This window comes from Eubalaena glacialis, chromosome 3 (genome assembly GCF_028564815.1).
Source record: "Eubalaena glacialis isolate mEubGla1 chromosome 3, mEubGla1.1.hap2.+ XY, whole genome shotgun sequence".
NCBI classification, from domain to species: Eukaryota; Metazoa; Chordata; class Mammalia; order Artiodactyla; family Balaenidae; genus Eubalaena; species Eubalaena glacialis.
The window spans coordinates 125,765,448-125,784,053 of record NC_083718.1 but is presented as its reverse complement, the minus strand read 5'-3'; positions in this window follow the sequence as shown (position 1 = coordinate 125,784,053).

Genomic DNA, 18,606 nt, shown 5'->3' with positions numbered 1-18,606 from the left:
AATCATATACATGCAGTAGACAAACACACAAAATGGGTAGATAGATTTTGATATCAATATAGCTATAGATTTATATAATAGACATATGGATATATATGGACAGTGTTATAAGTTGAATTGTATTCCCCCAGAATTAATATGCTGAAGTCCTAACTTTCAGTACCCCAGAAGGGGACCTTATTTGGAAATTAGGTCCCAGATATAATTAGTTAAGATGAGGTCATTTTAGAATAGGGTGAGCCCCTAGTCCAAATTGACGAGAAAAAAAGGAGAAATTAGGACACAGTCATGAACACATGGAGAATCTCATGTGACCATGAAAGCAGACATGGAGGTAAATTCATCTTTAAGCCAAAGAACACACCATTTATTGTCAGACGCTAGGACGATGGCCTGGAAAAGATTATCCGTTACAGCCAATAGACAGAAGCAACACTGACTATACGTTGATCTCAAATGTCTAGCCTCCAAAACTATGAGACAATAAATTTCTATTGTTAAGCCACCCAATTTGTGTTACTTTGTTATGGCAGTCCTAGAAAACTAAAACAGATAGTTACATGTGCACACACGTACCCATGAACGCACAGACACACCACTGGAAAAGTTATAGCATGTTTTGAAATAAAGGAAAAAATGCAGTAAGGAGGCACATCTGCAGTGATTTGAATTGGATCCTTAGCAGTGCATATTGATGAAACAGAACTAATTCTAACAGCTTTCTCCAACTGAGCATCCATGGTGCCATGCTATAGAGAAGGCAGAATCAGCTAGGCTCCCAGCCAAATAAATCCTCAAGAAATAAGCAATTTCTTTTGAGTTGACTGTGCTCCTGAACCCAGATCCAGTGCTTTTTCATCTGTGCAAATTTGATTGCAGAGTCACTGCAGTGATGAGCTCACTAAGTCCCTCACCACACTGACACTTTGCTAGCTGTGACACAGAGATCTTTAACTCTGCAAACCCAAAAGCTTTCTTGTCTCAGCTTGGGCTTCTAAACCTTACATGACACAAAAAGCCAGCCACTTTGATTAGGTCAAGCCCAAGTTCAGCCTCTTTGACCATAGTTACACCTGCACTTTTCCACTATGCCTGTCTGTGTTATAGTACATATTCCACGCCCCCCCCCCAAACTGTATCAAATCTTCTCTAATCTTATCCTTTTTGTCACATTCCATCCCCAAACACTTTGTCTCTTAAGCTCCCTATACTTCCTCTACTGTTCTTTTCCAGGATTGATGGATTGATGAATTGTTTGATTGTTTAATATTTAATTTCATGATCCTACGTTTCCTTCTTGGGAAAACAATTTACTTCCTGAGTTCTCATCTTCTGGAAATTCTAGGTTCTCTTTTCTGACCCTAATCCATCCTTTGCTCTAGTTCTCTCATAATCATTATCCCTCATATTCAGTATCTCCCTGTCTCCTATCAATAATATCCATCTCCTTTATCCTAGGGTGTCTTTATCTTTACCAAGTTCCTGGTTAAGGTGAGATAATAGGACTGGATCAGTTATGGAACTAGTCATAGACTATTGTAAAAAGATATTTCACAGCATTAAGGGAATTGAGGATAATTTAACTTATTCCCAAGCCTTCATTTTGTTGATAAAAGGATCACACAAGTAAGACATCTAGCAAAAGAGGGATTTTGTTTTTTAAAACCAGTCTTTGAAAAATCTCAAAATCATCCCTCAGGCAAACCTATAAATTAATCTTTGTCAATTTACAAAAGGAGTAGAAATAATCCAAGAAGAACCACTAAGGAAATATATGTTTTAAATTTTGGACAAGATATTACTTATTTATTCAAGACATGTTATTAAAGAGATGTTTATTGGCTGGAACACATAAGGCATAATGCCCTGTGCTTTACATGTACTACCTCATTTAAATCTCACTGCAATTCCATGATGTATTATTATTATTCCCATTCTAAACATACACTGATGCTTAGCTTAAGTAACTTGCTTATGATCACGCAGCTTGTAGATTTATCAACAAGAATTTGAACTCCATTCTAACCAGGTTCACGGTTTATGCTCCTAACCATTACTACCAACAGTATGTGGCAATATTCTCAATTATTTTCTCCTGATAATATGGTTAGATAACAAGTGAGTGTGTGTACACCTCTGTGAGTCATGTGCAGCCAATATGGGGAGGGGAGGGAAGTGGGCAATTTGTGGTGAAATGTGAAAATGGAGGGTGTATATTTTTTCCCAGTAGGAAGAATGAATCCACTGTGATTTACCCTTAAATGTATTTCAGAGATTTTTATTTTTTTACATGACTTGAAAGTTTGGAATTCAGTCTTTGGTTGTGGAAAACTGTCCCATCCCAGATGGGAATGACACAATCATGATCTTGTTAGCATCTTCCCACCTGAGTTCACAATCTAAAAAGTGTGAGAAATATTGCTAAGAAGCAAGCATAGTTTGACTCAAGTTATAAAAAATGAAATATTCAGAGAATATAAAAGCATTTATTGATATTATTAAATCTTCAACCATCAAGAGGGAGATTTCCTGAAAACAGAGAACCAGACAAAAGGCAACATTGATTTCCTGCCAGTTTTCACAGGTTTACCACCACAAACATGGCAAATATCAACGTAACTATTGATATATGAACCTTAAAGTAAATAGGAACAGGGTTATTTCAAAATTTCCAGGCCTTTCCTCTCCATCTTAAATGCTGTTGGAATGTCCAAAATTTCCAGGTCAATGTTACTTACTTCAGGAAAAGGTAATAAATGTGTAGCCCCACAGTCTCCTTTGTTGATCATACTCTGTTAAGAAATCTGAAAAGCCTGGCCCTCCCAGAATTGCCCTGTAACTCCAGGGGACTAAAAAAACTCATTGGACAACTGGTTTGCACAAGAAGTACATTTCCTTAGGAACTTGCCACTAAATAGTTACGTGGTTTTGGCAAGTTTGACAGTAATCTCCTTAAGCCATAGTTTCTTCATCTGTAACATGAACAGGTGATATTAAACTAGTTGTAAGACCCTGTTCAGGTCTAAGGCTACATAATAAATACCTCACAACAGCAATAGAATTGAAGCCTTAATTCATGTAAGACTTAATGCCAGGTCCCTAGATTTTCCGGGTTTCCCTTGTGGTGAGCGTAGAAGAGGAAGTTAGCTTTGAGACACAGGTCACTTTTCTGAATGAAAAAACAGATTGGATTTCCAAAACTTCCATCTTCCCATTCACTGTTCTCTGCAGGGAAAATGGCTGAAAGTAAGCACAAGGGACATAACTGAGAATGGAAGAGGTTGATGGTAACCATAGTGAAAATCCTGTAAAAATATTGAACATGTCTTAAATGATAATTTCCAATGTAAAAAGGATACTTGAAGACGATATTACTTCTGGGCTGAAACAGACTGATTAACAATGTGAACCTTTCATAATTTAAATCCTCAACCATATGTGTAAGCGCCCCCTTTGTCATAAAAGTGGTAGAATGGTGCTTGTTCGACCCCACCTGAACTCTACTCTTTCCTCAAAACTTCCATGACTCTCCTCTATAGCCTCTTACTGACATGGACTGAGTTTTATCTTTTTAGTCTGGAATTCAGAAGTAATTGCCATGTAAATAAAAACAATTATTCACAAATTGTGAAAATAATGTGTCAGTCAGCAGTGAACCAGAGAAGCAGAAGTACTGATACACACACAGATACACCTTATATATCTTAGTTGTTCTATTTATATATGAACGCACGCATATGTTATTGTGTATATGTGTGTATGTCTCTGTGTGTGTGTATATGCATGCACTGAAAGGATTTTGTTGCAAGGATTTTACCTTGTACAATTGTGTGAGCTGGCTAAGTAGTTTCCATAAGACTGTTTTCTTTGCATCTGAAGCCTCTTAAGCTTAAAGTCTACAGGGCAGGCAGTAGGAAAGGGAAGATAAATGTAGAGTGGGGGACCGCAAGAGCAAGTTAGAGCCCACAAGCATGTGCTAGCTCGGGATGGATTAAAACCCATGTCAGTCTTATTGCCTCTGACCTTGAGAGTATGGGTGTCCTGCAGAAGTGGGGACCCTTCATTATGGATCTAAAAACTCTCACCTGGCCCAGAAATCAGAAAAGCTATAGGAAGATCTAGGAGAAGGTGGAGCAGATGGGAGCTTAGTCTCTGGCTCACGCTGAGGTGAACCAGAATATCAGCACAAATATGCATGTGCCGTAATATGGCTGCTACATCACTTCTACTTTCCAGATCTCCCACAAGAATCTCTCTTGCAGTCTGCCTTAACCAGAAACAGGAAAAGGATTTTTGGAAAATCAAGTTCAGCTTAGCCATGTTAATATATTACAAAGCCACTACAATGCACTGCTAAGATACTTTATTGATGATAACAATACGCCCCTAAAACAGAATTAAGCCTTGCTGAACACTCACTGTATGTCAGGCTCTGTGCTGGCCAGTTGCTATACATTACTTTATTTAGTCTTCATTTCACCAAATGAGCTAAGTGTTCTTACCTTTATTTTATTTATTTATTTTTTTAAAAAAAATTATTTATTTATTTATTTATTTATGGCTGTGTTGGGTCTTCGTTTCTGTGCGAGGGCTTTCTCTAGTTGCGGCAAGTGGGGGCCACTCTTCATCGCGGTGCGCGGGCCTCTCACTATCGCGGCCTCTCTTGTTGCGGAGCACAGGCTCCATACGCGCAAGCTCAGCAATTGTGGCTCACGGGCCTAGTCGCTCCACGGCATGTGGGATCTTCCCAGACCAGGGCTTGAACCCATGTCCCCTGCATTGGCAGGCAGATTCTCAACCACTGCGCCACCAGGGAAGCCCACCTCTATTTTAAAGATGAGGAAATAGAGAACCAGAGATAATAGGAACTATCTGAGGTCATACATAAAATGGTTTCATATCTTCTGTGAGATATATTCCTAAGTACTTGCTATAGCTACTCTGAATGGTATATCCATATATAAACATAGAAAAATGTAATATATATTTTAAATGACATATTCCGATTATTGCAAATACATAGAAATTCAATTGACTTTTGTAATTTGATGGTTGTATTTTGTGAGCTTGTTAACTTTTGTCATTGATGCTCATAATTTATCTACAGATACTTTTGGCTTTCTACATAGACAGTGGCATCATCTTCAACAAATAGAATTTTATTTCTCTCTTTTTTATCTTATATTTTTCACTTAGTTTTCTATGATGCTGAACTAATGTGTCTCTCTATCTCTATTTGGCTGACAGTTTTTTTCATAAGTGAATGTTAATTAGACACTATTAGTACAACTCGTGAGATAGTTTGACCATCACAATTTATTAGAATTATAAATTATATTTATCATTTTTTACTATAAAATTATCTTTGATTCTGAAATAAATCCAACTTGCTCACACTGTATATGTATGTTTTAATACTTTGTTAGATTTGGTTTTAAAATTTTTTTATTTCAGATTTGTTTTTTAAATATTTTGTTTTTTAGCATCTTAGCATTTAGTTATCCATTCTATTTCTAGTTCCTTGGGGTTTATTCCAGCTGTTTTAATGTGCAGAATTTAAGGATGACATCTAGAGTTACTTAAAAAGTTTTTATTCTCACAATATAATATATAATATCATTTTAATCTAATCAAATTCCTCCAAATTGATGTTATTCAACATTATTTTTGTTAAATTTTTAATACCAATAACAATTGTTTAGATTCATATTGCTTTATTTAAATATTTACCAATATTTCTTCACTCACTGTTTCTTGTAAGATCTTTCATCTTCAATCATTCCCAGTCTATCTAAAATATATGCTTTGTAATTTTCTTTAGTGTGGGGCTGTTGTTGGTAAGCTCTCTACTCCATTTGTAAATGTCATTATTGCTCCATCACCCTTTAAAAGCACTGTCACCAGCCATAATAATCTAGGTTGACATTTATTTTTCATTAGCCAACATCCCAGCACTGTCATTCTGTTATCAATCTAATTGCTGTTCTATCTTTTCTTTGTTTCCTTCAAAGATCTTCTCTTATTGTTTGTGTTATAGAGTGTCACTGTGTGGCAAATGGGAGGGGAATTCTTTTCATTCATCAGGCTTGATATTTTTTTGAGCTTTCTGAATCTGAGGATTGGTTTATTTCAACAATTCTGGTAAATGTTTTAGCCTCTTTCTTGTCTCACCTCTCTTTCATATTGTTACTAATTTTCTTCTCAGGGCTGTGTTCCTGATAGTTTATTCAAATGTATTTTCTAGTTCACTTCAGCTCTGTTTCTTTTGCCACTTAATCCATCCACTGAGTTTTCCATTTCAAGTCTGATACTGCTGATTTCTAGAAACTCTGCTTGGTTCTTTCTAGTAGTCTGTTTTCCTTGATGTTTTAACTTATCTTTTATCTCTTAAAACCTATTAAACATATTTATTGTGTATTCTGTATTTGATACCTTCAACGCTTCAGTCTTTGAGGGTTTGATTCTGTTCTCTGTTGTTGTTACATGTTGGGTTCTCTGAAAACAGATGCTGAGATGGAATTTGAGGTGTGAACTATTCATTAAGGGTCACTCCCCGTGAAAAGCAGGGAGAAGCAATCAAACTGCAGTGCAGGCACCACCCAAACATCAGCCCACATAATGAGAAGCTGGGGAGCAGATACTGGGAGTCGTCCTGGGAAAAAATGGCTGAGCCTTTACACCCTCACCAGACACAAGCTGCCTCAGGAATGGTGTGGCTTTGAACAAGGCTACTCTCTGAGGCTGAGACAGATCCTGGAAGAAGCTGTCTGCTGACCTCATAGCTTGCAGCTGGCTGGGCAACACAACCTTCCTTCAAGGAAGTTCTAGTCATCTTCGTGTCTATCCCAGTTATGTTCGGTAGTTTTCACTCGTGTTGCCTAGTTACATTGTATTTTGTATTTTTTGACAGTGAGTGCTCAATTTCCTCAGATCTTTAACTGAAGACATGATTTCAGGTTTGAATTTAGGGTGTTTGTTTTCCATAGAGGATCTATACTTGCTTCTATTAGTTGTCTGGGTACACTATCAACTTGGGACTTTTAGACCATTTGGAGTTTCACAGGCCACAAAGTTTTCATGAATTTTAAATACAAAACCATATAAAGCCTGAATTTTGGTTATAAATTTCCAGAGCACGTTATTTTTTTCCCTCCAACAATGGACATTGTTCTGATATTCCCTACTGAATGGTGGGTTTATTCCTCATTTGTTTTGAAAGCGTTTTCTTTTATGTTTCCAGCTTTATAAAGTGATCTCCTATAAGACTTCCCAGCTTCAATGGCCCCTGTGCTTTAGGCTTTCTTTTCTATCTCAATGCCCACAAAGCTATCAAGGTGAGCTCAAGTTATCTAGCCTTATTTGAAATCCTCAAGTTCCCTGTTTTCACATCATTTCTGGCTTCTTTTTGTGCATTCTTGTCTTTCATGCTCCTCTCATTCTCCATCAGGAGAGTCATTTAGGGTAGATACCCTACCATAATGCTAGAAACGGTATGGTATACATATTCAATTCAGATAAGTATTGATATCTCTCAGATGTTGCAACTCAAAAGATCTGAGATGATGTAATTCCGAAGGGTCAAATACATATTTCCCACAATTTTAATTAAATTAGTGAAAACACTAATAGATTTTGATTATAGTAGCAATTTATTGGTTATATAAAACTTCTTTATTTACAAATAATAGCACATTTTCTACCAGGCCAACACTGGGTAACTAATATAATTCCTAGCTTTGATGTTTTTTCTATCATCTACCCTCCTTGAATATCATCATTTTCATATGTAACCATTGAGACTATTCTTTTAATTCATTGAAGAAGAACATCTCATTTTCTGTATGTTCTACGTATTTATTCCTGTTGAAATCTTAACAGAGAACTTTCTGGTGGCTTTTGGAAAGAATCCTTAAAATGTAAAAAATTTATGGTTTGTTTTTATAAGTTGCACCTATACAATATGGCAAAAATCACACAACCACCTTGCAGGCTGATGCTACTTTTATTAAATAGGACTAATTGCACAGAGTTGTTCCCAAGATCTAGAGCATATATATATATTTTTAGGTATAGTTGATTTACAATATTATATAAGTTTTAAGTGTACAACATAGTGATTTACAATTTTTAATGGTTATACTCCATTTATAGTGATTACAAAATATTGGCTATATTCCCTGTGCTCTACAGTATATCCTTGTAGCTTATTTATTTTATAGATAGTAGTGTGTACCTTTTATTCCCTTACCCATATCTTGCCCCTCCCCCTTCCCTGTCCCCACTGGTAACAGCTAGTTTGTTCTCTAGATCTAGGAGTCTATTTCTATTTTGTTTTATTCACTAGTATATTTTACTTTTTAGATTTCACATATGAGTGATATTCTACAGTATTTGTCCTTCTCTTTCTGACTTATTTCACGAAGCATAATACCCTCCAAGCCCATCCACATTATTGCAAATGGCAAAATTTAATTCTTTTTTATGGCTGAGTAGTATTCCATCATGTGTGTGTGTGTGTGTGTGTGTGTGTGTGTGTGTGTGTGTGTGTATACTACACCTTCTTAATTCAGTCGTCTGTTGATGGACACTTAGGTTGCTTCCATATCTTGGCAATTGTAAGTAGTGCTGCTATGAACACTGGGGTACATGGATCTTTCTGAATTAGTGTTTTTGTTTTCTTCAGATAAATACCCAGGAGTGGAATTGCTGGATCATATGGTAGTTCTATTTTTAGTTTTTTGAGGAACCTCCAACCTGTTTTTCATGGTGGCTGCACCAATTTACATTCCCACAAACAGTCCACGAGGGTTCTTTTTTCTCCACATCCTCGCCAATATTTGTTATTTGTGGTCTAGAGCTCATATTTTGCATTACAAGCTAAGTATAAGCCAAATTTGAGTATTGCTAACTCTATTGAACAGAATGACTCTTCTCAGACAGTAGCCAAAGAAAGAGGTAATAGTTAAATGAATTGCAAATATTGGGTACTCAGTGCCCATCCACAGAATGACATCACCTGAGAAGTTGTGTCAGTTTTGCCTGTCAATTGGCCTATGATCATATCTGTGGGGTCTGCAGATTGTGGATTGTCCTCGTCCACATCCTTGCCTTCCCGTCCTAACTTTATTGACTATTATTCTCCTTTGCACTGAGTTGAAAAGACAGTAGCATCTGCCACCGAGAAAAAATATTCAGAATTTCTTTTGTACTTACAAATTGGAGATAGAATGAAGTCTCAGGTTTTACTTTATTATCTTGCTGGCTGATATCTCATTAGGCTCTCCTCATTTTCAGAAAGTGACTGAATATAATTCAGTAGGTGGACTCTTGACTATTATCATGGCTGGTAGTAGAGTATTATATTAATGCCATGAACAGTTTCCTGATCCTAGATACGAAGGGAAACGAGAGATCAGTTGTTGGTCTAAGGTTATGGCAGGAACACCAGGGACATGCTGCTAAATTTTATGCAGTGTATTTTTACTTTTGAGAAATCACTTAACCTCTGCTTTGTTTTTTCTAGTTGTAAAGTGGGGTGTTGAAGAGGTTATTCAATTAATATTTCTAAAGTATTCTTAAAATGAAAAATGCTATGCAGGTGTTAATTATCTTGTCATATTATTATTAATAGTCATTTAGGTAATACGTTTTAGAAAACAACATCATGCTATTTTTGCAGTCAGTGAGTTGTTTTCCAAAAACAGCATGCATGTTAGTTTAATATAGATTTCAACATTTATAAAATATCTCCTTTACAATCTCTAGAAGTAGTCATATCTCAACAGATTGTAGGCTTATATTATGTTAAAAGAAAAAAAATTGCAAAGCCAGTAAGAGGTGCAGACCTATAAACCAAAATACATCAGCTGTGTGGGTACATGAACACATATCAAGAGAGAGAAGGACTGAAGGGAGATTATCTTAATGAAGGAAACAGGTCAGCAATCCTCAGTTTATTTTGACAAACTCTGCTTTCTTCTGTCAATTCCCTTCCTCAGGGGCCTAACAGGAGGAAAAGTTCAAATAGCTTTCCTGGTTTGTGTCGGCAATAAATACACCATACAGGAAGGTAATACCACAGGGTACTGACAGCTCATGGGTCAAGTAAAGAAACAACTCCTATGCAGAACTCTTGTATTAAGGTTCTCCAGAGAAACAGAATCAACAGTATACAGAGAGGGAGGGGGAGAGAGAGAGCGAGAAAGAGAGAGAGAGAGAGGTATTGATTTATTATAGGAATTGGCTCACATAATTATGGAGGCCAAGAAATCCAACAATGGATCCATCTGCCTTCTGCAAGCTGGAGAACTGGAAAGCCAGTGTGTAATTTGGTCCAAGTCCAAAGGCCTGAGAACCAGGAGTGCAGATGTCAGAGGGTGAAAGAAGATGTACTCCCAGTTTAAGCAAAAGATCAAATTCCTCTTCCTCTTCCCTTTTGTTCTATTCAGGCCCTCAATGGATTGAATGATACCCACTCACATTGGTGAGGATAATCTTTACTCAGTCTACCAATTCAAATACTAATCTCTTCCAGAGATACCCTCACAGACACACCTGTAAATAACGTTTCACTGCTCCCTATCTGGACATCCCTTAGTCCAGTCTAGTTGACACAAAATTAACCGACACACTCTGTTTTGGCCATCACAAAAGTTAAAAGCAGCCAATATTGGGGGGAGTCATGTATTTACTATGTCACCTGAGAAGAAGAAATGCCCTTTCATTTAAGAAGAAATGCCTCTTCCTAGAATTCTTAAGGATATGTAGCAAGTAGGTTATGGGAGTGACACTGAAAATTTACTAGACACTTCTTATCAGAAGGGTGTACATTCGTGTAGATGAAGATTTGTATAGATTAAGATCACTGTGTAAATACTTCTGGAATGTCACCAGAGCCAAATATAGAAACTAATACTCTTATTTAAGCTTCTGCCTAACAGAAATTCTGTCCTTTCTGTCCTATTTAAAATTTATCTGAACCACCAATTTTGATTCCTGAGCTTCTACCCTGTGCTGCAAATCACAATGCTTAGCCTTATGGAAAAATAAAAGATTGTATGATATGGACTCTGGCCACAAGAACCTAACTGTCTAGGAGTGGAAATCAAGTACATGCATGAATAACTGTGTGATTCAAATGTTTGTTTTCAAAAACTACCACTATCAGGTAGCTTTTGTTGTATAGTAAATCACACCAAAACTTAGTGTCTTAAAACAGCAGCCATTTACTCCCAATTTCAAAAATTGACAATTGTAAGCTGGGTTCAGCTGTTCTAGATCAAGGATAATTCATGTATCTGTAGTTTGCTTTAGCTGAGGACCTCAGTTCTCCTCCACAAGATGTTTTATCTTCCAGTTGTCTAGCTCAGCCTCTTTCACATGGTAGAGTGTTCCAAGAGCATAAAGAGAGAGAGAAAACACCGGTGTTAAGCCCTTTTCAAGCTTCTGCTGGCGTCACATTTGCTAATGTTCTATTATTGGTCTACACAAGTTAAATGGCCAACCAGATTCATTTCTTAATGGAAAGAGTTGCAGTATAACATTACAAGGGCATAAAAGTAAGTAGGGAAAGAATTAGGGACTATTTTTACAATCTACCAACACTGAAGGACGAAAATAGACACTCCTTGGAACGTTGGATGCCATTCCCAAGAATTTTGCCCATCAAGAACATACTTGCATAAATTAATGTAAAGTCCAGTTCCTCTTCCTTAGACCCCTTTTCCCTCGAGATTCCAAGAAATTTCCAGGGTGTTTAGTCATGGCACAAGGGTCATTTCTTCCTGTTATCTCCAACATATTTGCTGGATTTAGCACTAAGTTGTACCTCCTTGAGGTTAGAGAGTCTCTACAATCCCTTAGAAAGAGCTGCCCTCCAGTAACACTGAACACCTGTAGTCATAACAGTTTGAGTTTCTTTGCTTTCCATGGCTTGACAGCTGAGTTAATTCCTTGCAAGGTAGATGGGATTGAACTACTCGCTCTGGTTGCTGCCTGTCTTTACAGCAAAACTTCTTCAAGTTGCAAGGTAAAAAGAAACCACTCTCTACGTTACCTTAGAAAAGGATGTTTAGACCTAAATGTCCTAAAATGTACTTCCAACAGTGTATCTTTTTATGTTTACGTACACATTCACATCACTAGAAAGCAAACCTACCCTCTCACAGATTCAGAACTACCATGACATTTTTACCAGTATAACTTCTAGGTAAAGTTCAGGAACTCATGATGGTTTTATCTTAAGGACCCTGTTGCTCTGACCTGTCTTTAGATCTAGATCAGGGTCATCCTTGGACATCCCAATAGGTTTTAATAACTTTGAATACAGAGAAGATTAAGTGATCTTGATCATTTTTGCCAGGATTTCCCTGTGATTCCAATGCTTGCTTTCAGGTGCCCTTTCCAATAGTTTCACTTTCCAATCTTTCTCTATATATACCTCTTCCAGCCACAAAACCAATGCTACAAAAGTAGAATGGGTTAAGTTCAGAAGAACTCATGGTAGAGATCTTTGTTCAGGGTAGAGATAGAGTATTTGAGGCTGGGGGAATTAGGAAAGATTTTATGAAAATTGTTATTTCATTTGTTTTGGCTTGGAGAATCTGTAATCTTTGTTATGAAGAAAAAGGGAAAAGAGCAATCCTTAGATGGATAAAAGTGGAGCAAAGGTTCAATTACTGGAAGTTCAAGCTGTTTGGGCAGAAGAAAGGTCTGGAATACATTGGAATATAGAGTTCTTAAAGGGAAAAAAAAAACAGGTGATCACTACTGGAATATTGTATGGCAAAAGATCTTACAGTACCTTGAATGGTAGAATAGGAAGTTTAACTTTTTGAAATATGAACTTGAAAATAGCTTGAAGAATGCACTGGACAAAGGCTATGTGTGATATGAAATTGAGTTTTGGAAAAGCTATCAAGATAATCCAAGCAAAAAATTTTTACCTCCCTTATTTGTTTTATGGGAATAATAATGTCTCTTTACTTAACTTGAGGGTTGAATAAGATATTTCACTTCTAGCACCAAACACTGTGCTTGGCACTTAAAAGAAGGGCTGTGATAATAGCAAATTTTTACTTCAGGCTTCAAATTACCCTAAACAGAATGTATATCTTCTTTCCAAAAAAGTGATTATAAACTTCTTAAAGGGAAACTCTTTCTATGCCCCTAAAAAAACCTTATTTTAATCCTTTATAGCTGACACAATTTTAAATTCTTAGAAAACACTTGCTGAATGAAAATACACAACCACATATCATGCAATTGTTTTTAAGCAGAAGTGTCTATAATTTGATACAGATTCAGATTATGCAGATTATGAGCCCCATACACTTTAAATGTTTGAATCTTATTGCCCTTCTATGCTACTGTACAGATTTTCTAAATTCTTCTGTATTGTTGAAATTGCCTGACAAATAGAGAAATAAAGTCAGAGGGAGCTTCTTAGTTGCCTCATTCTAGTGCCAAACCAAATTTCAGTTTCCAATTCAGTCAGTTTCATTCCAGGCCTTCTGTGTAGATTCAACCTAACTGCCAGATATCTGCAAGAGGTCAAAATCATACAGCACATATCTAGAGCTTGTCTATCCTGTTGCTTTATGCTCTCTCTTCTATCCTGACCTTTGATACCTTCTTGGCTTTTAAATATCTTGCTTCTAGATCCTTGTTCAGGCATGCTTTTGGGACTTTTTCCTTGTTGTCTTGTGTAGATACCATTTGTTATTTGTTCTCTACCTATTCTTCCCACTTCCATCTGACACCAGAGATCTATATGACACTTACTGCCTTGGAACAGCCCTATTGACCTTCTAACAGGGGTAGGGAAATCAGAGACTTTTAAAGACTTGGTTGTGGGTTAGGGCAAGCAATGTGAGAAGTGCTAGAATTCAGAGTTGAGGCAATGGGCCACTGTCAGTGCTGATGTAGCTTGTAGGTGGCAATGCACATGGACAGAAATAAGCCTGGCAAGCAGCATCCAGAAAAGGGTGTTGCTTATTGGTTTTGTATGCTCTGGGCTCTGGATTGTTGTTTGTGAACATGATTCAGAGCCTGTAACAGGGAAGAGAAAAATCTGACTCCATGTTGGATCTGTTTCTTTTACTTTACCCTTTGCTTTTCTGTTGCTTTTGTTGTTATAATCATACATAATAGCCTGCCTCAGGGAACCCTGCCCCTCTGCCTGAATGTTAAACTAAAGTGCCTCTGTTCAGATCACAGGGAGACAATCTGACCCTGCCCACTTGTGAATGGCTACAGAAAAGAAGAAATTAACACATCCCCTCCCCAATGGTGGCCAAGCCAGGACATATTTTGTAAAACTCATGGCCTTTTTACTTTACTTCCTCACCTCCTCCCCATCTCTGTTCTATAAAAGAAATTGGCATCCAGACCCCAATAAGATGGTTTTGGGGACACTAGTCCACCATCTTCTCAGTCTGCCGGCTTTCTGGATAAAGTTGCTATTCCTTGCCTCAGCGCCTCGCCTCCCAATTTATTGGCCTGCTGTGCAGAGAACAGAGTGAGCTTGGACTCGGTAACAAGCCTACTCAGTCCAAATATGACCATTTTAGGTTTGTGAATATAGTCCAAATATGTTTAGCAGACTCATTTGCCTATAGAGGCCATGAAGTTATCATTAAATAAATAAAATGGTTACTGTGTTAGAGAGAAAAAAACAAGTGGAGAGGACTAAGATGAACCAAGGGGACAATGCCAGGGAAAGCTGCCAGCCACTACTCCAGCTAATTGTTCCATGAGGAAACACAAGGCTGAATACACCTAATTTTTGAATTTTTCAAAAGAAGATAGAAATCTGAAGTTTTATATGGCTTAAGTATATTTAAGACAATGTAGGACAAACTTTCTATAACCTCTCATTTATAATAATAGTGAAAGGGAGTAGAATTTTACAAAAATGATACTCTATTAAATTGGAGATATGAAAATTTATATAGAGTTTACTCAACAGCATAAGCATGTATGTATTTACCAAAGTGACAAATATTATACTATGAAATTTGGTTTTTATTGCCAATTCTTCTATTCCATAATGGGATAATGTTTGGAAAATATTAACTTGATTTATTTTGTTATTTCCTTTAAATAATTTTCCCCTGTAGTGTTCTCTTAAGGGCAAGCCAAGAGGCTTAACTCTGGGAAAGATGGATATACCAATTAGAGCAATAAAATCATTACTAGGTTTTGACTGTCAAATTAGTCACTAAAGTCACTAAGAATTTCTGAGTCTTTTGTGAGACAATATTCTGGAAAGCTAGGGATTACTGAGAGAGAATAGGATTTTCTAAATTCCTTAAACTACCATTAACATATCAAGAGACAGCTCAGATAGAGTCAAGCTTGAATAGTCAGTTTTATTCTAAGTCACAAAGAGAAAACTCAGGATATGATGTAAAAGAAATCCTACCTACCAAACTAGGATGTGGAATGATGTGTGAGTTCAAAGTGAGAGAAATGCCTGGAGAGAGTTTTAGTGAAAGAAAGGAGGTGCCAGCTTATCATTTTACTTTCTAAGAGAATCCTCAAGGTGGTACAGGAGAGAAATATCTAGATTAAGATGGGGAACCTGGGAAAGGACAAAACCCTCCTTCAATAGTACTACATTGTTTTGGCACCATATCCCATGTAGGGACTTCCCTGGCTGTCCAGTAGTTGGGACTCCACGCTTCCACTGCAGGGGGCACTGGTTCATCCCTGGTTGGGGAACTAAGATCCCTCATGCTGCTCGGAAGAAAAAAAAACCCAAAAAACAATACATATCCCACAGAGAAAAGAATATGCAAAGGCTTATGTACCTTCAGGTAAGTGATCAAAAGTAGCATTCCTGTTTCCTCATAACCCGAGCATGTAGGATCTTTATGTAGAGGATGTAGGAGGCTCAGAAAATTAGTATCTTTTTGTGGTCTGGATGAATAAACTCATGGTCCATAAGCGGTAAATGGCCATGAGCTTGAAGTTCCACAGCAGAAGTCTGCATGACATCACTGTTTTTTGCTGCCTGGCACCTTAGATAGATTGGCGTAGGATAGGAAAAAATCCTGAAGGACTGAACTTTTACCCATAAAAGGTAGAATCTACCCAAAGAGACTGATGTGAACCTGAAGAATCAGACCTATGCTTGCTTGGCAATTTTAAGTCCCTACTTCCTTCATCAGTACCCAGCACGTTAGGTGCTTAAGAACGAAATTATATCAGTTAGAGATAAAGTAGTTATTTTCCTGCTCACCTTAAAATGGTTTGTTAATTATTGACCTTACCACATCTTTCAGGAATTAGGAAACTTAAATAGGGTTAACACAATTGCCTCTGGTGGGAAATTCAGTGTATTTCTTCTTTGTTTTAACTCTTGGTTGTCTTATGCTTTGCTGTTGTGCCCAAGAGATGTGGCTTACATCATATCTGCTCTAAGAGGGATGTAGTAAACAAAGGTTTTTATTGACTGAGTCCTTGCATGAGAGTTCCCCTTCTGTGCTCTCCACTCTATTTAATCAAAGTTTCTGTTTATTAATTTTTTACATACTCCGTGGCACAAAATTTCCACTGCTACATACAGTACATATCCTAGAGACAGGATTTATGATCAGGGAGACATACACAGCATCTTTTGTAATTGTTTCTATTAATAAGGAATTGGGTAAAAAAAATGATAAAATTATACAGTGGAAAAATAACGTTTAAAAAGCTCAACTCCAGATAGATTACTCTTCCCATACATACGTCTATATATGTATTTGTGTATGTGTAATATGATATATGTATATATATATACATATATACAAATTTGACAGTGGTAATTTCCATTTTTGAATTATTGGAACATGGGTGTTAGTTATGTAATTTTATTTCATATCTATATTTTTAGAATTTCTAATGATTGATGAATTCAGAAATTCTGTATGTTTTTCAGCCTTGGGAAAAAATGAATTTGGATTACATATTCAATCTCTTTCCATTCTTTCTAAGGAAAATTAAACTTATTTTTCAAGATAGGCCATAGTAACAAGAATTCTGCTCCTTTGCCCTCTTCCCCAAAGAAACCTGTCCTTAATTCCTTAAAAAGCTTGCTGAAAATGAATAGAGTGGCTTTATCTCCATGTCTCATTGCAGGCTGGGGTAGCTGCTGGCACTCTTATTGGTCAGAAATTAGCTAAGGCAGCTCCTGCAAAAATGAGACGGTCATATCCAAGTGACTGTGGCCCTGGGTGGATGTGTCCTGGCCAATGGCCACTGAAGAGCTTGCATAGAACACTTCTGTCTATTGCTTTTTTTAAAAAATGTATTTACTTCTACTTTCATGATCTCTGTAAACTCATGAAGAACTCAGAACACAAAAACAAATACATGTAAGTGACTTTTGGATAATACAGATTTTAAGAATTTTGATCATATGTCTATGCACTTCACTTATCTCTTTAAAATACTTTGGAAATGAATGGAAGCAGGTGGGTTACTGAGATCAATGGGGTTGAGAACAATGTATGCCATCTAGTAAGCAGTTAATAAATTTTAGTGGAAAGAAGAGGGGAAAAGGTAGGAAAATTTTTTGTGAATAAATGGGGAGTCTAAAATTAGATGTAATTCAATTAGCTTCACATACAGGAAATTGAATTGCCTGATGGTTTAAACAGTAGCACTTAGCTCAGATAACCACCTTGAAAAATTTGTGTTACATTGCTTCCAAGGTATGGACCTGGGAAAACAGGTGGGAGAATGTTTGAGAGGGAAGTTGTTGGAAGAGATGGCAGGAGAGAAGAGATCATCCGGGGGCTCCCATAAGGCCAGTTAATTTTCAGTTTTGTTACATTGTTTATTTATGGTAAATGACCATCATTTTTTCTTTAATAGAAAAAGAAATTTTGGTTGCACCCCCTAATGTGCATGCACACACACACACACACACATACACACTCTGATATGGAGTTTTATGTACACGAAGGACAGAAGGCCTTATAGTCAAATGACATACTTCTCTAGGGACTAAACCGTGATTCTCCTTGTGTTATGATTCATTGTCTTTGGAGAGAAATCTAGGAAAGCCAAATGTGAGGCAGAAATTGTGGGTCCAGGGAAAACATTATTTTTGATGCTGTATAGAAATGTAACAGTCTAAGCAAAAGGACTTTTTGTGACTTACACAATATTGGACCCAGTTCACAAGGACTAGGGCTTCCACATAGAGATTCATGGCTAAAAATGTAAATGAACCTCATTTGCTGTTCCTCTCCAAATATCTGTGGGATGATAAAACCCATAAATACATTTCTTTAAAAGTAAGATTATGCATTTTCCTGTTGCATTGCTGCAGGAGCCTGGTATGAGATCAACTGCCTCAAGAGACTGAAACATTCACAAAGTCAAATTTCATAGCTCTGTTAATTTCTTCATTTTCACATTTTAATCAACATTATACTTAGCAGAGAAAAAGTAAGGTTACCATTATCTGTATGAATATCACTTCATTTTCTTTTATTATAATTTCTTACTTAGTCCCTAACCTGTCATTAAAGTGAATTGAAATCATAGGTGGATATAAGATAATAGGAAATCCAGTTGTGAAAAATTGGATAAAATAAACTTTTTTTTTTCTTT